General features: G+C 45.2%; 2 pseudogenes; one reads left to right on the top strand and one right to left on the bottom strand.

The window, feature by feature from the left end:
• Positions 1-4,978: 4,978 nt before the first annotated feature.
• On the top strand, positions 4,979-5,098 carry LOC136642671 (5S ribosomal RNA; annotated as a pseudogene).
• A 3,714-nt stretch (positions 5,099-8,812) lies between these two features.
• Positions 8,813-8,932, bottom strand: LOC136642240 (5S ribosomal RNA; annotated as a pseudogene).
• Positions 8,933-23,990: the final 15,058 nt, after the last annotated feature.

Genomic DNA, 23,990 nt, shown 5'->3' with positions numbered 1-23,990 from the left:
CTGCCACATCCATTTTCTGAGTCCAAGCCTAGATTTCTTGGGAAAATGGGTCTGCCTATTTGAGTTTTGAATGGTTCTGCCTATGCTGCCATTCTGACAGTGTTACCAGCTACTTGGTTCAGTTAAAGGTGATTTTATTTACGCATTTATGTTGCATAGTGTGTAGTCTTAAGGATGCATAAACATTTAGTTTCAAGAATGTATGGGTTTAGTTTTTTTTCTTTTTCTTTTTCTCTAAACTACACTGTATCATCTTGTGGGTTTTGCAGCCTTAGAACTGTGCAACTCTTTTGAATGAGCTATTCCCTCTCTGGACATAGGTCCCATGAGTAGAAAATTATCATCAGGATCAATCAAGTTCTGTTTCCTCCCCTACACATAGTTGCACGTGCAGGCAATATGACAGGCCAGGGGATAGAGTGGTTGTGTAAACCTCCTTTATCTACCCCCGGCCCTTCCTCTTGTGTGAATACAAGTCACTCATACTTGGATTGCAATTAATTTGGGAAGGCAGCAAAAGACACAGAGAGGGGGAGCTAGATGGGGGTATATATTCTAGGAAGCTGCTCAAAGGAGAGGAGGAGGACAACGATGAGGTTCTTCAACTGTCTCACTGTCCCAAATATCTCTGGCACTCAGAGAAGAGAGTATTTGTGAGTAGGTGCTGCTGGGAACACACCCTCTCCATGAAAGGTATGGGATTTGTTCCTGGGTGCCCCAAAACCTTTCCACACATCCACGATGGGTGGTGTGATGCCACAGGTGTATATTACTTAATTAATTTATATTTATTTAAAAGATTTATAAATTCCTTTTCCAAAGCTCAAAGCAGTACATAGTTGATATAATAAAACATAAAACATATAAAAATAACCATAAAATAACAGGGGACAGTGGTATAAGGAGCAGAGAAAAAACTTTATATTAGTATTTACAGTCCACCTTTCTTCCATCAAGGACCTCAAGACAGTATATATGGGGTTCCTATTCAGGCACTGACCAGAAGTAGACCACCTTAGCTTCAACAATGTGACTGTATCATGTGCACTCAATTTACACTCAGAAGATTGCTCTGAGAACATCAGTATTGGTAGGCAAGCTTTCTAGAGGATTATTCACCATTATAGATGTTCCCCTGTAATGTTCAAGCATGGCATGTTAAATATATTATAGGATGCACTCTCAACGAACATTGGGCGATGGCCTGTCCCCACAGCCAAACCAACACCCCACATGAACTAAGGCCATACCACCTAATACTGCACATCCCCAAATTCTCTGAAACATGCATGAATTTTCCTCTACCAATTCAGGGGTCTTCAACAGACAAGCAGATCTAGAAACAATTTCTTGAACACAGAAAATCTGACTAATGGTCTCTGAACTAGGGAGTCTACAATATTCAATATGCAATAAGAACAGAAGAATAGCCCCGCTGGATCAGGCCATCTAGTCCAGCTTCCTGTATCTCACAGTGGCCCACCAAATGCCCCAGGGAGCACACAAGACAACAAGAGACCTGCATCCTGGTGCCCTCCCTTGCATCTGGCATTCTGATGTGGCCCATTTCTAAAATCAGGAGGTTACACATACACATCATGGCTTGTAACCCATAATGGATTTTTCCTCCAGAAACTTGTCCAATCTCCTCTTAAAGGCATCCAGGCAAAATGCCATCGCCACTTGTTGTGTCAAGAAGTTCCGCAGACCAACTACATGCTGAGTAAAGAAATATTTTCTTTTGTCTGTCCTAACTTTCCAATATATTATAAGGATAAAGTAAGCAAAAATTATTTTCCCTTGAATCCCCTTGACTATCCCCAAGTGCTCTAATTGTCCCTCAGATGTTGTTTTTAATATAATGTGATGAAATTCTTAATTCCTTTTTTATTATTTTGTTTTTGTAATTAGTCTTTTCTTTTGACATTTTAAATGAAAAAATCTGGCCAGACAAATCCCTTGTTAGTATCTATTTGTTTAGATGATCTTTCATGTTTAGAAGTCTCTGGACTGATTTAGTACACTAACATTTCCAATTTGGCCCTAGTCTGGGAACAGTGCTGGTAACATTGTACCCTGTGGTTAAATAGTGGTCTAATCAGTATTTATGAATAGGGTTTTGGAAGTCCCTAAAGAACAGCACTTGGACAACAATGTGTAAAAATAAAGATAAAAAAGTGTCGCCTACTTTTGTAAAATCCCAGTGCCGCTAAGCTTCAAGAATCTGTATGGTACATTAAGGTGGAATAATAGCCATTTTCTTTTTTTTTCCCCAGTTGTGTTTCAAAAATGTATAATGAAAATGCTGACAGTAATTTAAATGGAGTATACGTTCCTTATAGACATTAAAGCTATTTGTTAAACTTTGTAATTACTATGCAAATCAAGTGCCAGACTTAAAAAATGGCAGTGGAGTGAGCAAACAGGGAGGAAAAAAAATCCAGCTTGAAATATAAACCGATGTGAAAGAAAGTTTTTAACTTGTAAGATTTCTCCTCCCTTCAGTGACAAGGTACTACAGAGGGGCACTGTAAATCATTGGTAGAGAAGCTCCTTTGCATACAGAGATTGTATATTCAATCCCTAGCACCTGCAGGTAGGGTTGGGGAAGACTTCAGAGACCTGGAGAGCCAGTACCAATCAGAGCAAACAATGCTGAGCTAGATGGTGAAGTGGTTGACCCAGGATGGCAGCTTTCTATCATCCAATGCATGCAGTAGTCCAATGCACCCTTCCTTGAGAGTCATGCCCACTTTTCCTGTCCATATTCAGCAATTCCAATTCAGCAATTCACATTCAGCAATTCCTCTGGCCTCTGATGCCACACTTTCAGGCAGGGGTAGGTGGGTTGGTTGGAAACCTGTCTTGAGGCTCACTTGATACAAGATTATGGCGATGCCTAACAGGCCTGGCCAGTGCCTCATATGAATATGACAAGGACACAGAAAAGAATTGAAGCCTACCTGACAAACATGGGCCCTGGCAAACTGACAGGGTGACTAGCTAGGCCTGTGATTGTGTGATGTTGCATTGGTTAGCAGTTAACTGCCATATTGGCTTCAGGTACAAGCAGTGGCAAGAGTAGATTGGCTCAAGAGATTAAAGACTGATTGTACAAAGCAGGGATGTCAAACATAAGGTTGAATGCGGCCCCTGGAAGCCATTGATCTGGCCCCCATTACCTGGGCTCTCTCAGCTTGATAATTGGGCTAACTTTTGAAAATATGAATAAGATTTGCACAATTGGCAGCAACAGTTATCCTGCAGATGCCCGATCTTGGAAGCTAAGCAGGGTCAGGCCTGGTTAGTACTTGGATGGGAGACCGCCTGGGAATACCGGATGCTGTAGGCTTATACCATAGTCTTTCGAGACTGAAGATTTCCAACCAATTTTTTTTTTCCTGTTATTTGCAGCTAATTTCTATGTGAGGACAAAGTGCTCCTTTCTGCCCATCATCTGCTAAATGATGTCACTTCTGGCCCTCAGCAGGCACCATGAATGCTAACTTAGGCCCTCTGCATGAAACAAGTTTGACATCCTTGGTATAAAGTTATGTACAACCTGTTTGGGGGAGAGGGTATTCTGCTAAAACAGGAGTTGGCTACTTTTTCCTTTAAAGGGGCCAGATGTTTTCTGGATTGCTGAGCACCTGGAAGTGGCCCATACAGAGCTCAGCTTGGGAGGCAAAGCCTCCTGCCCAGTTTTGCCACACATCGGATGGAGAATGGTGGAGCTGCACACACAGGCTTGTGGAGTCCCTATGCCACTCTACCTCCCAAGCCAAGCTCCAAATGGGCCAGACTTTGGCTGGCAGGCCAGATTATTCCAGCTGGTGGGCCAGATCCAGCCTGCGGGCCATAGGTTGCTGACCCCCGTGTTAAAACTTTACCGTTGTTGGTGTTCTGCTGTACATGGCAGATAAAGCATATAAAATAGATTACTGGTGTTGTCTCAGTGACTCTACAGTTGAACAACAACCCTGAGACTCCCTTGAGGTCTACCTCTAGGGAAGAGGTCTGCCAAATGTAAAAAATGGATTATGCAACCAGAACTGCCGCAACATACTCTGCAACGTGCTGGGGTACAGTAGTTGATATCCAGGGCTTTCTCAGACGGGCTGATATGGAAAGTATAAATTAAAAGATATCTGACAGCCATTGATCTCTAGAGGATAAAATATGTATTTGATAGAAGAACTGCTTCAAAACTATAATTCCTTCCCACTATGTGAATCTGCAGTTTTGAACCTCTAGGTATGCCCAAGGATTTCTCCCTTACATGGAAGGGGGATCAAATCACATAATCACCAGCTAGCTTAAACATGAGGGTGATGTTTAAGTATACTTGCAGCTTTAATTCTCCTCTGGTGGGCTCTTATCCTGGCATTTGCCAATAGAACTGTAGTCTTCAATCCACTAGAAGTGTCAGATGTGTGACGCCACATGAGGCTACAGTAAACTAGAGATATCTTCTTCCTCTGCTCCCAGATGCAGCATGGATAGTTTAGCCCTCAGTTGTTTTGGAAGCTGTAGCTTAGGTAAGGCTTGGGTCTGTATCAGTCTGTTGCTGCTCTGGGCCTGATAGTTCCTACTTCCCTTCTGGTCTGGCCTTTCTGTGTCCCTCTGCTTACATTTGGTCAGGCCAGACACTGAATAGAGCTGTTGGAGACCCTATGACCCTCTGGGTACCAACACCGGAGTAAGATCAGATGCATTCTAAAAGTTAAGATTTGCATAGAAGGGGAGGGTATCACCAAGTACAGCCTGGTGGCTGTACAAGGCTGCTCATGCTTGAAAATTTGGGGGGGGGGGAGTCTGATACTGGTACAGGGTCCAGAGGCTGTGCAGAAGTGGGCTGAGATTACCATCCCCCACATCTGCCTGGGCGGGAACCTGGAGGAACAATGTCATTTTAGGCAAATTGGCAACCTGACACTCATCATTTGGGGGAAACAATACCCCAGCATTATCATTTTTAGAATATGTGAGATGTTACCCTGCACATACCCGATCTCATCTGATCTTGGAAGCTAAGCAGGGTCAGGCCTGGTTAGTACTTGGATGGGAGACTGCCTGGGAATACTGGGTGCTGTAGGCTTATACCATTGTCTTTCGAGACTGAAGGTTTCCAACCATGAGCAGAAGAAAGGTATCAATATTGTGTAAAAATAGAAATGTGAACTGTCCACAGTGCCCTATTGAAATAGCAACCCTGCCTCCAGCGGTGGACCTGGCTCTGGGTAAAGAGGGCAGATGCCCCAAGTGCTGAGCCCACTTGCCTCTAGGATTGCATGGGAAACCTTCTGAGGCTTTCAGTTTTCCAGAAATACAGTTTAAGACCGTGGGGAAGCCTCAGAACGCTTCCCCTGTCGGTCCTGGAGTCATGCGAGGCTCAATTTTGCACCGGTAAGCAGGGGGCAGTATGGTGTGGGGAGGGTGGCATCGCGGACCTTTGCCCCAGGGCACCTCGAGGGCAGGTCCGTTACTGCCTGCCTCAATTCAAGAATCATGAGTGAAGATGGGCGTGATACAAAAACAGGCCTTGTAATCCATTTGTAAGCTGTGCTGTGAGCCTGCTTTTGCACCTGAGCTGGCACACAAGCATATTGGTGAACCAAAACACCATTTCAAGCAGGCAGTTGTGCACTCCAGTTTTTATTCATTCACTCCCTACTACCTGCTCCTGCTCCAGCTGGAGAAAGTTCACAAGGTACCTTGAAACCAGCTTCCTAACACAGAAGTAGCATCGCTTTTCCCTCTCTCAGCTCATCCAGCTTGTGGGCACTCATTAACTTTTCTTCAGGCATGAGACAAGACAACTGGGAGAGTGGAGAGAGGCAAAGCCAATGCTGGGTGGGGAGGGCAGGATATTAATCTCTTAAATAGACCAATTAAATAAGTAAATAAAATGGATGGCTCAAGCTACAGTCTATTTGCTCCTCTGCTCATCTGTCAATCTCAGTGCCAAGCTGGAAGAACCCGCTGTGAATCCTCTTTTATTCTGCGTCTGTCCTCACCCTACGTTCTGTGGAGATATGACAGTTCTATTCATAGCTTAGCTAGGACAATACTTTTGTCATTTATAATTGTTTCCAGAGCAGCCTGGTACATTTCTTAACAACAGCTATAAAAAGCCTGCAACCGTGTCTTTTATTACACTCCATGAACATGCTGCTTTGCAAACAAGTGTGGGCCACGGTGGCCGTTAGAAGCCAGAAGAAGCTCACATGGGCTCATTCTCTACTCCCCAGTTTTGCTTTTCTGCTTCTGTCAAGTTAGTGTTCCCCAATAAGGTTAATTGCGGTGGGAGGGAGGCATTCCAGGGCGGGGGGGGGGGCAGGGGGAGGGCGGTCCCAGGGGCAGGGGGGGCAGGAGGTGGGGCTGGAACCCGGCAATTATGCCAAATCCCCACCCCCATTCTCGAGCAGCGGGAAGACACTCCATCCTCCTTGGCCTTATACCACCTCTTGAGGGTGGTATAAGGCTGTAGGGCCTGCAGTGACTTACCTGGGGGTAAGGGGAAGTGTTTCCCCTTACCTTTGGTTGAGCCCTTTGGCTCTCTTGTGCTGTATCCAGCGCAGGCCTCTTGGCCTACCTGTTCCAGGCAAGATAGGATTGCATTGCACATGTATAAGTTATTGTTTGCTCAGGTCCATACATTCAGGCTCATGCAGGTGAAAGAACTGCCTTGCCTGTGGAACACATGGAGAAGAGTTGCCAACTGCTTCTGGAATTTCCCCCCCCCCCAATATGATGTGACATAATTGAACCCATGTGATCCCGTTAAACCCCCCCCCCCCCCATTGCTTTTAGTAGTCTCTTGGAGACTGATATTGATCCTAGAGACTCCAGGGCAGCAATTTTCAACCAGTGTGCCACAGCATGCAGGTGTGTCATGGGAGTTTGGGGGAGGATCATTTATTAATAGGGCCTTTAGTGGATGTGAGCACCCCACCGACAGTGCAGTGTGTTTTCTCAGTTGTCAAGAAACCAATGGTGTGCCCTGAAAATTTTAGTGCTTTGTCGGTGTGTTATGAGATGAAAACGGTTGAAAATAGAAGCTCCAGGCAATCCTAGAGGACTGGCAATTCTACCGTGAGGACACTACTGGCCCACAAAATGTTAAGGAGACATCAAGTACCAGTGGCTGCAGGGGCAGCAATGAACCTCCAGCTGTGTCATCATCCTTGGTCATGCTCTTTCGTTGCACAGATCTTGTTTGGCAAGTGACCCTGTCCTAAATTCAGGTGAGCTCAGCATTGTTGCAATTTTGCAGACCGATGATGAACTTGTTGCCGGAACCCTTTCCAGCCCAATCATAGGTAAGGTCTACTCAGAAGTAAATCCCATTATAGTCAGTAGGGCTTATATTCAGGTAAGTGTGGACAGGATTGCAGCCTAAAATGTTTATGGAGAGAGAATGTAGAGTCTAGAACTAGCTTTTCAATGAAGCCTTAATTCATTTCTGGGAATAAAGTTATTTGAAAGCATCTTGAGAAATTTCACTCCAGTTATCCTAACTGGTTTTGCTCTGCTCTCAATATGCTTTAAAGGCTTTGTCTGAGGCAGAATGTTCAAATTTGCTATGAATGTTTCTGCTTAGGTTTTATGAATGCCCCCAAGATATTTTGCTAGAGTCTTTTTTTCCCCTAAAGATTCCCCTTGGGGAGAAACTTACAAATTAGTTTCAATTTTGCAGAATTTCCCAAGGCTTATCAGTCCCTCAGGTCAAAAAATAGCCATGGGGTCTTCTTTGGCTACTGCTAGTACTAACATCTACAACGAATGGAACTGATACTGGCTTTGATATACATGGCAGTTTGTGGTATTTGAGAGGTAGGAATGAGTCAGTGAAAACAGTATTGGCTTTTCTGGTTGAAAAAAATTCTCAGTGTCTCTCATTATGACTAGTTGTAGCTGTCCCTGTGAATAAACTTTCTCCTGATTGTCTGAGGGGCAGCCCAACCAAAACTGTGCAACCAGGCCACATGGCCTGTGCTGCATCCACTGCAGCTTAGGAGGTGGCTGGAGGTCTTCTTGGGGTAAAGGGACAGGTTTCCCTGCAAAGACTCGAGTAAAGCCCCAGCCGCCTCTATGGGCCTTCTTGGATCTATCCCAGTTATATAGCTGGGCAAATCCAAGAAGCCTGGTGAGACAGAAGAGGGGCTAGAATATGGCATGTACCACCATCACTGATCCCGTTCCCCTCCTGGCAAACTAGTGCTGGCTTTCGAAATTAGGATCCATGCACCATCACTTTGCATTGGTCTTTCAGCTGGACATGGGACTGGGAAAGGAGGTGAGTCCAATTGCCACCTACTACTGTAGTAAATAACCAGGTGGACATTCTACACAAACAGTAGTCATTCTGCTAGCAAATCTGTCTTCTCCCAGCATTTAGACTGATGGAAATGCAGGGCCTTTTTTGGGCCCTCAGCCTGAAGCAAAAATGGCCAGTTTCCAACTCTTCCTTGCTTCCTGATCTCTGTTTTAGCACGTCAGTGCAGAACAAGGGGATGGGGGATGTTGCCTAGGTACAGATTATTTGGGGACCACAGCTGGATGATATACAAATGCACATATAGTTTATGGTGGTATTGATGGCACATTCTCTCTGCAGTCTTTTGAGTCTCTCTCAGCAAATGGTTGTGGATGCTGCTCCTATAGAACTTTTGCCTGGATTTTACTATAGTAGCAGGTGGCATTTTGAGAGAGCACCATGCCTTGAAGAGAGGCATCAGGCAGACATTCATCAGGTATATCTCCACCAATGGTTGGTTGGCAACCTTCAGTCTCAAAAGACTATGGTATAAGCCTACAGCACCTGGTATTCCCAAGCGGTCTCCCATCCAAGTACTAACCAGGCCTGACCCTGCTTAGCTTCCAAGATCAGATGAGATCAGGCATGTGCAGGGTAACAGTTGCTGCATCTCAAGTGATTTGGGAAGTTTCACCTATTGGATTTTTGCCTGGACCCACCTCCCTCCCCAGCCCAATGTCCCGCTGAAAGACCAAGTCAAAATGAGGGTTCATGGACCCTATCGCTCCACATCAGACCCTTTTGACATCCGAAGCGGAGTGAAGCAGGGCTGTGTTCTTGCACCAACCTTGTTTGGGATTTTCTTCGCTGTCCTGCTGAAGCAGGCCTTTGGAACTGCAACAGAAGGCATCTATCTCCGGACCAGATCAGACGGAAAGCTCTTCAACCTCTCCAGACTGAGAGCAAAATCCAAAGTCCAGCTGAAATGTCTGCGTGACTTCCTCTTTGCCGACGATGCAGCTGTCACTACCCACTCTGCCAAAGATCTCCAGCAGCTCATGGATCGTTTTAGCAAGGCCTGCCAAGATTTTGGACTGACAATCAGCCTGAAGAAAACACAGGTCATGGTTCAGGATGTGGACTCACCTCCCTGCATTACAATCTCTGAGCATGAACTGGAGGTTGTCCATGACTTTGTGTACCTTGGCTCAACGATCTCCGACACTCATTCTCTCGATGCCGAGCTAAACAGGCGCATCGGTAAAGCAGCTACCACGTTTTCCAGACTCACAAAGAGAGTCTGGTCCAACAAGAAGCTGACGGAACATACCAAGATCCAGGTCTACAGAGCTTGCGTCCTGAGTACACTTCTGTACTGCAGCGAGTCATGGACTCTTCGCCCACAACAGGAGAGGAAACTGAGCGCTTTCCACATGCGCTGCCTCCGACGCATCCTCGGCATCACCTGGCAGGACAAAGTTCCAAACAACACAGTCCTGGAACGTGCTGGAATCCCTAGCATGTATTCACTGCTGAAACAGAGACGCCTGCGTTGGCTTGGTCATGTCGTGAGAATGGATGATGGCCGGATCCCAAAGGATCTCCTCTATGGAGAACTCGTGCAAGGAAAGCGCCCTACAGGTAGACCACAGCTGCGATACAAGGACATCTGCAAGAGGGATCTGAAGGCCTTAGGGATGGACCTCAACAAGTGGGAAACCCTGGCCTCTGAGCGGCCCGCTTGGAGGCAGGCTGTGCAGCATGGCCTTTCCCAGTTTGAAGAGACACTTTGCCAACAGTCTGAGGCTAAGAGGCAAAGAAGGAAGGCCCATAGCCAGGGAGACAGACCAGGGACAGACTGCACTTGCTCCCGGTGTGGAAGGGATTGTCACTCCCGGATTGGCCTTTTCAGCCACACTAGACGCTGTGCCAGAACCACCTTTCAGAGCGCGATACCATAGTCTTTCGAGACTGAAGGTTGCCAATACAACTTGCATACCTGATGCTATTTCCATTTTTCCAGCATCTTCTTTATTCATCCTTCTTCATTCTTATCTATAATATTTAATTTCCAAATAATATCCCTCACCTTTGTGACAATAACATACAAGACTGTGCAAAGTTTTTACTCTTTACTTGATGTAGAAGTTAAAGTGACCAACTTCGTTTTCAATTTTCCATACTTTTGGGAGGATAAGGAAAATTGCAAACATCTTACTACTACTGATCTTAAACCAAAAGGTTTGTATTTCCTTTTTTTTGAATTTGGACAGCAACTGTTACCCTGCACGTGTCTGATCTTGTCTGATCTTGGAAGCTAAGCAGGGTCAGGCCTGGTTAATTAACTTGGATGGGAGACCGCCTGGGAATACTGGGGTGCTGTAGGCTTGTACCATAGTCTTTCAAGACTCAAGGTTGCCAATCATTTTTGAATTTGAATTCACCTGTGCCTGTATGATTAAGCCCTTTCTTCCCAACGTTGCATATATGCAACAGGGACCAAATGTATATACCTGTCAGCCAGGAAAAAATGAGTTAATTCAGATTCACAAACTTGGCACAATAGTAGAACCTCATACCAATCTTCCCTCTACCTGTTGACTGATTCATTAGTTTGGTATGAATTTCTGCGGGAGAAAATAGTTTCATTCTAACCTTTATATTACTTTTTCTATTTTGTGTTAATTTTCTTTCATGATCAAGAAGGCAAGGGGAGGGATGAGAAATGTTATGATTTTAATTATCATCACAGAGGCTCTTCACCACAGAGTTCAACAATAATGTTATTCCCTGCAGAGTTCATTTGCTAAAATATGTGGAAGGGAATTCCAGAGTAGAAAAATGTCATTAAAATATGCTTTGCAGTTTATTATTGGGAAGAGTTTAACCAATGGGGGGGGGGAAACAAAGCCAGTGCAATGCTGGAGCCATGGTAAAAGTTATGCCTCACCACTTCACCTATGTTTTTAGATTATTATGGTTAGAAATGAAATTAGAATTAATGACCCCACAGTATTACAACCACAGGGGCAAGCTGGGGTCCTATTTTATGATTATCAACTGGAAAGTCTCAAATGGAAGCCTGTTTGGAAGCCAAAACATATGAGTAAATTCTATGCCAGTGCCAGGTTGCAGAGGCTCTGGAGGTTCCCATGGCACTTTTTGCTCGAGAGGGCACATTGGGTACCACTATTGCCAGTAGCAGCAGAGGGGTGTTCAGGGGTTGGGCCAGATTGGCACTGAAGTGGGCCTCAGTCAGTGCCAATCTGACAGCCTCCTGACACCACCCTTGAACAAATTCCATACATTTCTTGGTGGTCATTGTGCCTTTTGTTTAAAAATGTCCCATATAGCCATTGGGGAGGATTCTCAGTCTTCAGTTAATAATAATACAGGTATTTATATACCGCCTTTCTTGGTCATCAGATTTCTCCTCTGACTTTAATCCAAGGCAGTTAACATAGGCAGACTTTTCTAAACCCCCGTAGGGATTTTTACAATAGACTAGTTCTAATCTTTCGTAGAACTTCTCATTCCAGCTGGATTTCTTCCCGGTCTGGCCTCTCTCTGGCTGCCTCGCCTCCCACGCTCAACTTGGCAGCAACTCCTCTCTGCCATGGAGGGTCAGCTCGCCAGTATAACAGCGTGTTGTCAGTTCTCGGGTACTTCTGGTTGTTTCGAACTGGCAGCCTCATATCTTCAGGCATACAAGGCGGCAGCAATACCACTGAGCCAGACCTTCTGCCCAGTTCAATTCTTTAAGTCAAAATGGCTGCCATACACAATTAATGTAAGAGGCAGTACATTATATAGTGGTAGTGTACCTCCCTCTCTGGCATCAGATCCCAGGTTCAGTCCCTAGAGTGTCCAGTGGGAAGATGTTAAGTAACAGGACTGACTGAGATCCTTGATTCAAATCCTGAAAATACAACTCCAATGGTGGCCAGTGGTGTAGTTAAGGGGGTGCAGGGAGTAGCAGTTGCAGCAGGCAACAAGCTTGGGGGGGGGGCAACAAACTGACACTAGTGGCCAAAATTGTGAAAACTTTGGTATATACAAATAATACCATCATGTTATGTATCACTGGAAAGATAATTTAATGCAGAATGCAATGAAACAAACCGCATTGGAACATCTCTGTGGCCAATTGACCAGGAAATGAAAACACAACTGTCTTATGGAACAGAAAGTGAGTTTCATTAACTCAGAACTGACCTATGAGACTGATTGTTCTGAGAGCCAATGAGATGTTACTATGATACAGCATGGAACCAATAAGGTTTTTATATGAGTCAGCTCTTATTTCCATGTATCATAAAACTAAAACTAAAACCCAAAAGTTACAAGGTCAAGCCCTTGGCCTACTACAATTAGCAGGGTTTACTTGTAAGGAAGCAGATGGTGGGCTGGAGGGTTGAGGGTTCCATCTTGGTGCTAAAACTGCAAATGAAGTAAAGAGCAGAGATGCTAACAAATCTTCCGCATGCTTGTTTACTCAGAAGGAAGTCCCATGGGCTTTGATGGGAGCTATTATTGGGGGGGGGGGTATGAAAATATTACAAACTCTACAAGGGATTTTCATTCTCTTAAGTGTCATTCAAGACGTACCTGCCTGATTTACTTATTTCTTTCCTTTGCTTGCTCGATACCTGCACCAATGCCTAACTATTAGTTCAGCTGTGGAATCTCTCTTTTGCCTAACATTTATTTAACATTCCCATTAGGCTTGTTAATTGGTTGGGTGATGCCTTTGTTGAAGCTGGCCTCTTTAACATGCTAATCAGAAAGGTCATCGGAGAAAGCCCAATGAACTGCCAAAAGATGCAGTGGAGAAATGAATATCATGCTTTGTGGCTTACAAGAGGAGATGGGGTTTGAGTGTAAGTGAACTAAACATCAGCTGACGTTCTATCACGTATCAAACAAAATCATTTACAACCATTTGTGTAGTAATAATGGGTTATCTGTGAATCACATCAATTCTGATTGATCTTCCATGAATTTGTCTAGTGCTCTTTTGAAGTGAGCTCTGCCAATGGTCATCATCACATTTTGTAGCAGTGAATATATGAAATTTTCATTTGTATGACGTCTTCTTTTGTCTGCCCTGTATCTCAGTGATTTTTTTTCAATTGGAGTGCCGTGAAGGGGGGATGTGACCCTCCTGGCAGTGTGGTGTGCCTTGTCAATTGTCAAAAAACTGATAGAGTGCATGCCCTAAAAATTTTAGTGTCCTTTCAATTTACTGTGAGATAAAAAATGTTGCACACATCCATCCATTTCTTTGAATGCTCACGTGCTGGCAACAAGAGAAAAAAGTGTCTCTTTAGTGACTTTCTCCACATTGTACATAATTGAAAAGCATGTGCCCTTGAGGAAAAGAGGAGAGCTCAAGCAGCATACATGGCCTGTCCCAGTGAGCGCAACCTGCAGGTCCTCCGAGCTGCTCGCAGCAAAGTCCAGCAGATTGCCAGGAGATGTGCTAACGACTACTGGCTCCAGCTCTGTTCTGAGATACAGATAGCAGCTGACATGGGCAACATCAAGGGAATGTATGACGGTATCAAGCAGGCCCTAAGTCCAACACAGAAGAAAATTGCCCCTCTGAAGTCTGCCACAGGCGAGGTCATCCAGGATCGGGCGCAGCAGATGGAACGCTGGGTGCAGCACTACTCTGAGCTATATTCCAGAGAAAATGTAGTCACCGAAGAAGCGCTGAACAACATTGAGTGCCTGCCTGTGCTGGAAGAGCTTGACGGTGAAACAACCCTAGAGGAACTTTACGTGGCCCTGGACTCCCTTGCCTTTGGCAAGGCACCTGGAAAAGACAGCATCCCTGCTGAAGTCCTAAAGTGCTGCAAAGAGATCATCGTCACTGAGCTGCATGAAATCCTCTGTCTCTGCTGGAGAGAAGGTGGAGTACCTCAAGACATGAGGGATGCAAACATCATCACGCTGTACAAGAACAAAGGCGACAGGGGTGACTGCAACAACTACCGTGGCATCTCTCTCCTTAGCGTTGTAGGAAAGTTGTTTGCCCGAGTTGCACTAAAGAGGCTCCAGGTACTTGCAGAGAGCGTTTATCCAGAATCACAGTGCGGATTCCGAGCCAACAGGTCCACCGCTGATATGGTATTCTCCCTTAGACAACTGCAGGAGAAATGCAGGGAACAACGACAGCCACTCTTTATAGCATTCATAGATCTCACGAAGGCCTTCGACCTGGTAAGCAGGGATGGCCTCTTCAAGATTCTCCCCAAGATTGGATGTCCACCCAGGCTCCTCAGCATCATCAGATCCTTCCACAAGGACATGAAGGGCACTGTTGTCTTCGATGGCTCCACATCAGACCCCTTTGACATCCGAAGCGGCGTGAAGCAGGGCTGTGTTCTTGCACCAACCTTGTTTGGGATTTTCTTTGCTGTCCTGCTGAAGCATGCCTTTGGAACTGCAACAGAAGGCATCTATCTCCGGACCAGATCAGATGGAAAGCTCTTCAACCTCTCTAGACTGGGAGCAAAGTTCAAAGTCCAGCTGAAATGTCTTTGTGACTTCCTCTTTGCCGACGATGCAGCTATCACTACCCACTCTGCCAAAGATCTCCAGCAGCTCATGGATCGTTTTAGCAAGGCCTGCCAAGATTTTGGACTGACGATCAGCCTGAAGAAAACACAGGTCATGGTTCAGGATGTGGACTCACCTCCCTGCATTACAATCTCTGCACATGAACTGGAGGTTGTCCATGACTTTGTGTACCTTGGCTCAACGATCTCCGACACTCTTTCTCTCGATACCGAACTAAACAAACGCATTGGTAAAGCAGCTACCACGTTTTCCAGACTCACAAAGAGAGTCTGGTCCAACAAGAAGCTGACGGAACATACCAAGATCCAGGTCTACAGAGCTTGCGTCCTGAGTACACTTCTGTACTGCAGCGAATCATGGACTCTTCACTCACAACAGGAGAGGAAACTGAACGCTTTCCACATGCGCTGCCTCCGACACATTCTCGGCATCACCTGGCAGGACAAAGTTCCAAACAACACAGTCCTGGAACATGCTGGAATCCCTAGCATGTACGCACTACTGAAACAGAGACGCCTGCGTTGGCTCGGTCATGTCGTGAGAATGGATGATGGCCGGATCCCAAAGGATCTCCTCTATGGAGAACTTGTGCAAGGAAAGCGCCTTACAGGTAGACCACAGCTGTGATACAAGGACATCTGCAAGAGGGATCTGAAGGCCTTAGGAGTGGACCTCAACAAGTGGGAAACCCTGGCCTCTGAGCGACCCGCTTGGAGGCAGGCTGTGCAGCATGGCCTTTCCCAGTTTGAAGAGACACTTGGCCAACAGTCTGAGGCTAAGAGGCAAAGAAGGAAGGCCCATAGCCAGGGAGACAGACCAGGGACAGACTGCACTTGCTCCCGGTGTGGAAGGGATTGTCACTCCCGAATCGGCCTTTTCAGCCACACTGTTCCAAAACCACCTTTCAGAGCGCGATACCATAGTCTTTCGAGACTGAAGGTTGCCAACTAATCTGTGTCCTTTCATTTTTTTTCCTAAGTCAAAAAGTCACATATGCAACAGACTGTCCTCATTGAAAGGGCATTTGAACCCTTTGGTCATTTTGTTTGTCCCTTCCAGCTCTAAAGTATCTTTTTGAGATGGGCCAGTCAGCCGGGAGGCAGATGCCATGCAGCCACTGGAGGAAGGTAAGACCAGAGGAAAGTATGGCCTTTCAGGATGGGGGAGGCATTCTGGGTTGGAAGAGTGCGGAGTAGGGGAGAGGCCGGGGTGGGACTGGCAGAGGCGCAGACTTGAGAAGCCCCATTGTGGTGCTTTCTGGGACTTTCCTCAGGGGAAGGGGATGAAAAGAGACCTCCGGGGGCTTCCTCATGCCCGCGGGAGACAGCAGTAGCCATTTTGGTGTCGTTGTTTCTCCAGGTGCCGGAAAAAATAGGATTGGGCTGCCCAAGCCCAAACCATTAAGGGGTTTAAAGGAAAGAACCAGCACCTTAAAGTGAACTTGAAAATTAATGAAAAGCCAGTGTAACTCCCACACATGGTTCCCACCAGCAATCTAGCCTCAGAATTTTGCACCATTTGCAGTTTCTGAATACTCTTCAAGGGTAGCCCCACTTGCAATAGTCTAAAATGAGGTGACCGAGCCATGGATAGCTGTAGCCAGATCTGCATTGTTTAGGAAAGAACAAACCAGGTCAGAAACCAGATTGAAATGAGCCATGATTGTCATTTCATCCAAAACCTTCTGGATCTGAGTCACCACCACCTGCTCAGTCAGATGCCATGACATTGAAAAGGTTACTATCTAAACTAGATTCCTTATCATTGTAATGGAAAATCAAACATGAAACTTCATGTTCAAATGGGTGAAAATGACGGAAGAAATCTGGAATGAGATCTATACCCATGGTCCAGCAGTTTCTCCTTGCATCAACCTCAAAGAAAATCTTTATAAAATTATACATTCCTGGTATCTTACCCTAATACAAGATAAACAAAATCTATAAAGCAGGTAATGAGAACAGTTGGTGTTGTGGAAAGTCTGGAGCAGTCTTGTTGTTACATGACTGCTCTGGTGGATCTTTCCATAAACATGAACATTCTGGAAAAAACATCACTTTATACAATTTACAGCCCAATCCTAACCAACTTTTTAGTGCTGATGCAGCTGCAATGCAATGCAGCCCCCAGATAAGAGGAATAAACATTCCCTAACCTTGAAAAGGCCTCTATGACTATTCTCCCCCCCCCACAACTGGAGGATGCAGCATGTTGGCATCTGTTGGCATGGCCAGTAGTGTCGCTAGGGGGTGCAGAGTGTGTGGACTGCACTGGGTGACGCACTTGTCACCCCCCGACAAATACTGGACAAAACTGGGAAATCTTGGCATTTTTGAATAACATCATGTTATATGCCATTCAATGCAGAATTTCATGCGGAATGCAATGAAATGGTGTTTAAATATCTGTATTCGATCAAACATTACGGCCAAATAACCAGAAAAGGAAAACACAACTGCCTTATGCTACAAAAAATGGATTTTTTAAAACTCAAAACTAACCAATGAGATGTTCTGAGAGTCAATGAGGTGTTGTTATGACACAGCAGGGAACCAGTGAGGGTTCCCAGGATATTAGTCAGCGCTCATATCCATGTATCAGAGCTAATACTAGAACTCTTATTCAGTTGTGTGAGTGCCATCAAGTTGGCCAATGGTTATATGTTGATTACTGATTTGTTGGGTGACCTGTACTGTTAAATACATACATACTCGTACATACATACATAAAGTTGATGAGAGCCATTAGTTATTTGATTTTTCTCTGTAAACTTTGTGAACTTTTAGTTGAAAAGCAGTATATAAATACTGTTGTTGTTGTTGTTGAGAGTTGCACCAACCCTAGTGATTCCACTGCAGTTAGGTTGTGCATATGATATTGTAATTTATTCTATATGGTGTGGTATGGGAGAAGGTCCATCATGGGGTTGACACAATAAGCTCTTGCACAATAGGGTGATGCAAACCCTAGTGATATTTCTGGGCATGGCTGCATCAGCGATGGAAAGTTAGTTAAGATGGGGCTGTTAGGTTGAAATCCGATGCACTCCGTCTTAGTTCCACATTGGACACAGTGGGACTCACATCTGATTAAGCATACATTGCAAGGCATTCATAGCTTATGGCATTTCTTTTCTGCCAGTAACATATTATGTTGGGTTTCTTAGCTAAAAACAAACATTATAAGTTAATTTTGAAAAATAAAGTTGCATGTTTAAGATTATCATGTTACATGTATCATGTAAAGGCTGCATGTTTAAGGAATCATGATGCAGAATTTATATCGCTCCAAGATGCTGACCAATAATTCTTCAGGCTTCAAAGTTGAGATGAAAGGGTTTCTGGCCGGTGGGGGGGGGGGGGTAGCGTGCAGCTCAACCCAGGTCCCTCAACCTCCTTCAGGGACTGGCATGGAGAAGTTGGAGGTTGCCAGCAAACTGTCTGCAGCTTGGAATCAGGATGTTGATATTTGAGGGGGAAATGACAATTGGGTCTGTCTCTTCCAGACTAAATGCCCACACTAAAGTGGGGGAGGAGTGTCTGAAGATAGGACCCATTTTTTTAGAAAATTGTGGAATGGCAAAACTCACTGCGATTGTTCAATAGGCTGACTTTACAGTATTTTTGACTGACAATAATTTTAATAATTGTGACCCAGTTTTAATCCAATCCTTTCTGCATATAATTTATTTATCACGTTTTTTATACCGCCCTTCCTCCAAAGAGCTCAGGGCAGTGTACACAGTTGCTGCCCTCCTTTTGTCCTCACAACAACCCTGTGAGGTAGGTGAGGCTGAAAGAAAGTGACTGGCCCAAGGTCACCCAAGAAACTTCATGGCTGAGGGGAGATTTGAACTTGGATCTTCCAGATCTACCTCCCAAACCAGTACACCACCCTGGCTCTCAATATAATAATTTCAGGGGGACGACAACACACAGGCAGTAAACAGCTCACAAGGCTCAATGGCAAAGCATCATTGCCACAGGCTCTGCCACTCCACCCCAGTTCTCCTTCCTCCAAAGCAGGGGTGTCCAAACATTTTGGCAGGAGGGCCACATCATCTCTCTGACACTGTGTCGGGGGCCAGGAAAAAAAAGAATTGATTTACATTTAAAATTTGAATAAATTTACATAAATGAATGTGTTAGAGATGGAACTTATATGAATGAATGAAGGTCTTGCAGTAGCTCAAGGCCTATAAAAGACCTTGCACAAAGCAAGGCCAGCCTTTCCTTCACTGCCACTGCTATCTCACAGACGTGAAACAGCAAGTAGTGGAGGGATCCCTCGTCCCACAGCTCAGGTGAGAGGTAGAACAATCATCCTCATGCTGAGAGCAGTTGCGTTGGGCCAGCACGGGCTCCAGCAAGACTCCGGCGGGCCAGAGGCTCATTCGAGACTGGGGGCTCCCTGAGGGCCAGATTGAGAGCCCCCAAGGGCTGCATGTGGCCCCTGGGTCGGGGTTTGGGCACCCCTGCTCCAAAGCAAAGTGCTTCCCTGTGGCAGGTGCCTTCAGAGCCCTAGCAGCTTCCTTTCCCAGTGAAGACAGGAACTAGTCAAAAAGTGTTGTTTCTTGTGGGCCTATGGACCCTCCCTCAGAAAGAAATAAGACAAGTAGAGTCAGTTCTTGGCAGGGAACAGCCTTTCCCCCACACAAACGTAAGCTCTTTCCCTTGTAGAAGGTGGAATAGTAACACTGGTGGTCACAGGTCACTTTAGCAAGCTGCATGCTTGGTTAATGTACAAACTAAGGCTTCTGTGGCCAGAATTGTCACCCAAAGAAAGATACTTTTGGGGGATTCCAGGACAGAACCCCCAAAAGCCTGAAAAGTTCCCAATGTTTTGCCCCAACTGTGTGTGGCTTTCATGGGAATGATCTAACTATCCTATCCCATCACTCAAAACATAGTATCCCATCTGCTGCCTCATAAACCAAAGACTAATGCAAGCATCCTAGCCAAAAAGCCCTGAGTGTAGGTAAATGCATCCACCTCAAACAAAGCTTAACCCCATCTAAATGTCAGGGAAAGGAATTGAGGATTTTTATAGTCAGGCATCTTCACTCAACCGATTACTAGTCACTCCCAATTACCTCATCACCACATTCATTGCCTGGCTTTTCCTTTCCAACTTTCTTAACCCATTTATGCCCAGCTCACAGGTGTACACATTTGATCTCTGTTGCTTATATGCAACATTGGACCAAAATGGCTTAAAGGCCCTTATTTCTTCCACATGTTCCTTATTGAAGCTCAGAATCTTGGTTTTACTGAGCACGGGAGTCCAGGCATAGCTGTGACTAAGCATTTCCTTTTAGGGAGTGGGAAGGCCTGGGGGCAGGTGAGGGCCTTCTGCAGCCCCCTTGGGGGATTCTGTTCCTGTGCCCTTCCCAGTGATTGCCTTCCCTGGCTTTGCCTTCCCTATTAAACCATCTGTTCTCATAAGGCAGATATCTGGGTGATTGCTGGAACCCCCAGTGTCAGTGCAGAGAGGCAAAGCTCCTCTCCCAACCAAGACTGCTTCTAATGGGAAGATAGTCAGCTTCCAGTCATCAAGACCAAGAGCCATGATGTTCTGCCCTGAATCTGCCCAATCTCCTCTATAGCCATCATGTCAGTTAGTGGAAAGGAATTCAAGCATGTAGTTGAAGCAGGTATACCAGGTTAAAAAAAAAACTCATACAGGTCTCCTTTATCTCCTTTCCTGACAGATAGTAGAGAAACAGAATCAGTGCAAAGCAAACCCTGTGGAGGAACAGAATGACTGGCATTTCTAGGTAAGGCAGATTTGCAGATATTTGCAGCTTGAATTTCTCTTCCTGTAAAATTCCTATCCACAGCCTTTTTGCCTCAGGCTGGACTGTCTGTACCACACTTATTTCCTCTCCATTAACCCTCCTGATCTTCTACTTTCCCTGTACCCCAAAGTCTTCCCTTCTTTCTCCAGGGTTCCTATGGAAAGTCCATTTAATCTACCTGCATCCCTTCTCCCCCTGCATTTTCCCTGTCTCTGCATTTCTCCTTCAGAGAAGTTCCTCTCTTCTCCCCTCTCCTTTTCACCTTCTTCTAGCTACTTTCTTTAGGGCTCCATTGTGTGTATATGTTGGTGGTCGGAGTCCCCCTGTGTAGCTTCGAGTGTCAGAACAGAGAGTCTGAGCTGAAACTCCATCTTGGTTCTTAAGCACTTTCAGTAAACTTTGGTGCACCTTAATTCTTGCAGAAGTATGCAGACTTGCCATTATCTTCAACATGGGATCCCTGCACACCATTGCTTTCCCCTTTGTGTGCGTGCATGTTACATGTGTTTTAAAAACACTGCTGGTAGTGCCAGGGCTTTAGTGGGCAGATACACACCTGGACAAGCCTCCACCACAGCCAGGGCAGCTGAAAGTGCTGTAATTTTTTTTTAAAGTGGGCCAAGTGATGGGGATATAATGTGTGAACGTAGCTACACAATGCCTCTCAGTTCTAGCTATGCTTTCCTGAGAATACGCGCATTGGGTAGTGGGGCTCATTTCTGGGTTTCCGTGCATAGGATTGTGGTGTCAATTTGGTAACTTGGTAAGGATCCTCTGAGCGTCCTTTCAGGAAACTTGAGAATCTTTATTGGAGTTGGAAACCCAAAATGTTGAGAGGGACATGCAAAGTTGAGAAGGAAGGTGTATCTGAATGTGCTTTCAAATTTAGAAATGTTCCATCCTTTCATGGAAACTGGAATGCACTTCTCCCTTGGGGTTGCAGTCATGTCCTAGGCTGACTTGCTAATAGGTCATTTATCCTCTTTCTTTCAGGGTCCTATTTCATTCACAGCTGTGTATTTCAGCAGCGAAGAATGGTCTCCCTTGAATCCATACCAAAGGAGACAGTAGGGAGCAGTGATGATGGACAATTATGAAACTGTAATCTTTGTAGGTAAGAAGGATCCTGTGGCCCTTAATTGATGCCCTGGTTCAGAACCTCTGCTCCAATATATATTGCCGGGGGAGTTAGTGGCCAGTCTGCATGACTTGGGCCTGGCTGCTGGTTTATCCAATGGCTCCAAATCCTCTCTTTCTGGCCAGTTCAAATCTGATTCTTCTGATGAAGACAAACTGGGGACATTGTGTCATAAATTAGCTGGAAGTCACTTGGCTGCCCTTTGGTGGAGGTGGGCATGTTTTGGAGGGTACTTCCCCCTATGTTTGGGCTCTCCTCCTGTGTTCAGGACCAACCTGAAAACATAAGTATATGCATACATAGTGAAGTGGCACTGAGAACACAAATAGGAAAGGAGTGGGGGGGAGAGGGGGAGATGTCTCTGGATAATTTGGTACTCCCTCATGTAGAATGTACAGGAATGAAAAATGTCTTTCTTTGAGGGAGAGATTTGAATACAGACCACAGAAAGAGGAAAATAGCTTCACTGCAGACTTATGCCAGTGTGCTGCTGTGATAGTTCTTATAAGATCCTTGGAACTGTAGTTTCTGGAAGACTCTGAGAAGTACCTGCAACATATAGTGAGTGATTCTTCAGGTCCAATGAACTCTGATGACACCCAGGCCAGGAGCATGAATCTGAAACTGATGACAGGAGGCCTTAGATCCCAGAAGCCTAGAGGAAGGCCACACTTTTAATTATCTGAGCAATCACCCCCACTCTATCAATCAGGCCAGGCACTTGGAAGAAACTTACTTCATGCATGACCACACACTGCTTACACAGCACATTTGACTTGGTGAATAAAGACCACATCCTGAGAGATTCCTAACCTGGAATAAGAGACAGAAGGAAAAAAAAATTGAAAACCATTTGTGGCCTCACTAACTTCATGGCCATATTCAATCACAATTCACCCTGATGGAGCAACTGGCCTCCAGAATTAGCTTGTGTACCCTTGGCAAGGTGCAAAACAATCCCAGCACCCATTTAGAGCAGTCGATGGGCCATCAAGCTACAAAACCAGGTTCCCTGATGAGCTTCTTTGCAATGTTTCATAGGAAGCATGGTTTGAGTTAGCCAGAAAGCCTAGCCCTCTTCTACTATCAAAGACAAGGGAGTTGGATGTCTCTTTGAAAGCAGGCTTCAAGCTCTGAGAATTGCCAGTCATGAACTCCTTTTATCCAGTATTCAGTAGGAGCTAGAAATAATTGGGGTGTCTCTTTCCATTAAGTTACAACCCCCTTCATCGAGTATGAATAATGGTAAAGGTTTTGGATTAGAGATGGGGTAGGTCAAACAAATGACTTTGTTTGCTTTTTTGTAGACCACACTTATGCCTATGATAGGCTTTGGTGTGTGTGTCTCCCTTCTTGGATAGCCTCTAAAGCCTTATTATAGGGGGCACCCAGTAACAAGAAGGGGAATTGCTTCACTTTCATAACTTCACCTTCTCCCCACTGACCCCATTGCATACCAGGGATCCCAACGCAACTGACATCAGTAAATTCTGCAAGCCCACTGATCGCAGCTCTGCTGATCTCACTGCTGGGGATCCTTTGCCAGACTGGGGGGAGGTCTCTGAAATGTCCTTTTCCTGGTGGTCCCTGGCTGCTCCTTGATAGCAGTGGCATAGCTGGGGGAGACAAAATGTACTGCGGGCACCCGCGAAGCACTATGTAAGTGACTCCTCTCACTTACCACTGGATCCATGCTGGGCTGCGTTGACAATGTGCAGGTGCCTGCTGAATAAAACAGTGTCTCCTGCGTGTTGACATAGCTTATTATAAATTTATTTGTTTTAATATATGACAGTACAGGTCACCCAGCAAATCAGTACCCAGCAAAAAAAAAAAAAAACCAGTAGCCAACGTGATGACCCCCACATAACTAAATAAGAGTTCTAGTATTAGCTTTGATACATGGAAACGAGAGCTGACTCATAATAACAATTTGTTGGCTCTTTGCTGAGTCATAACAACACTTCGTTGGCTTCTGGAACAATTTGTCAGTTTTGAGTTAAAGAAATTCACTTTTTGTTACATAATGAAAATGTGTTTTCCTTTTCTGGTTATTTGGCTATAACTTTAGATAGAATACAGATATTTGTGTGGTGTGTTTCACTGCATTCTGCATTCAATTACCCACCAAATGATATATAACATGATGGTATTTGAAAATACTAAGGTTATCTCAATTTTGGCCAGTAGCGGTATCACCATCCGAAGTG

Source organism: Tiliqua scincoides, chromosome 2 (genome assembly GCF_035046505.1).
Source record: "Tiliqua scincoides isolate rTilSci1 chromosome 2, rTilSci1.hap2, whole genome shotgun sequence".
Taxonomy (NCBI): Eukaryota; Metazoa; Chordata; class Lepidosauria; order Squamata; family Scincidae; genus Tiliqua; species Tiliqua scincoides.
Note: the sequence above shows the minus strand (reverse complement) of the source record. Positions and strands in the feature narration are given on the sequence as shown.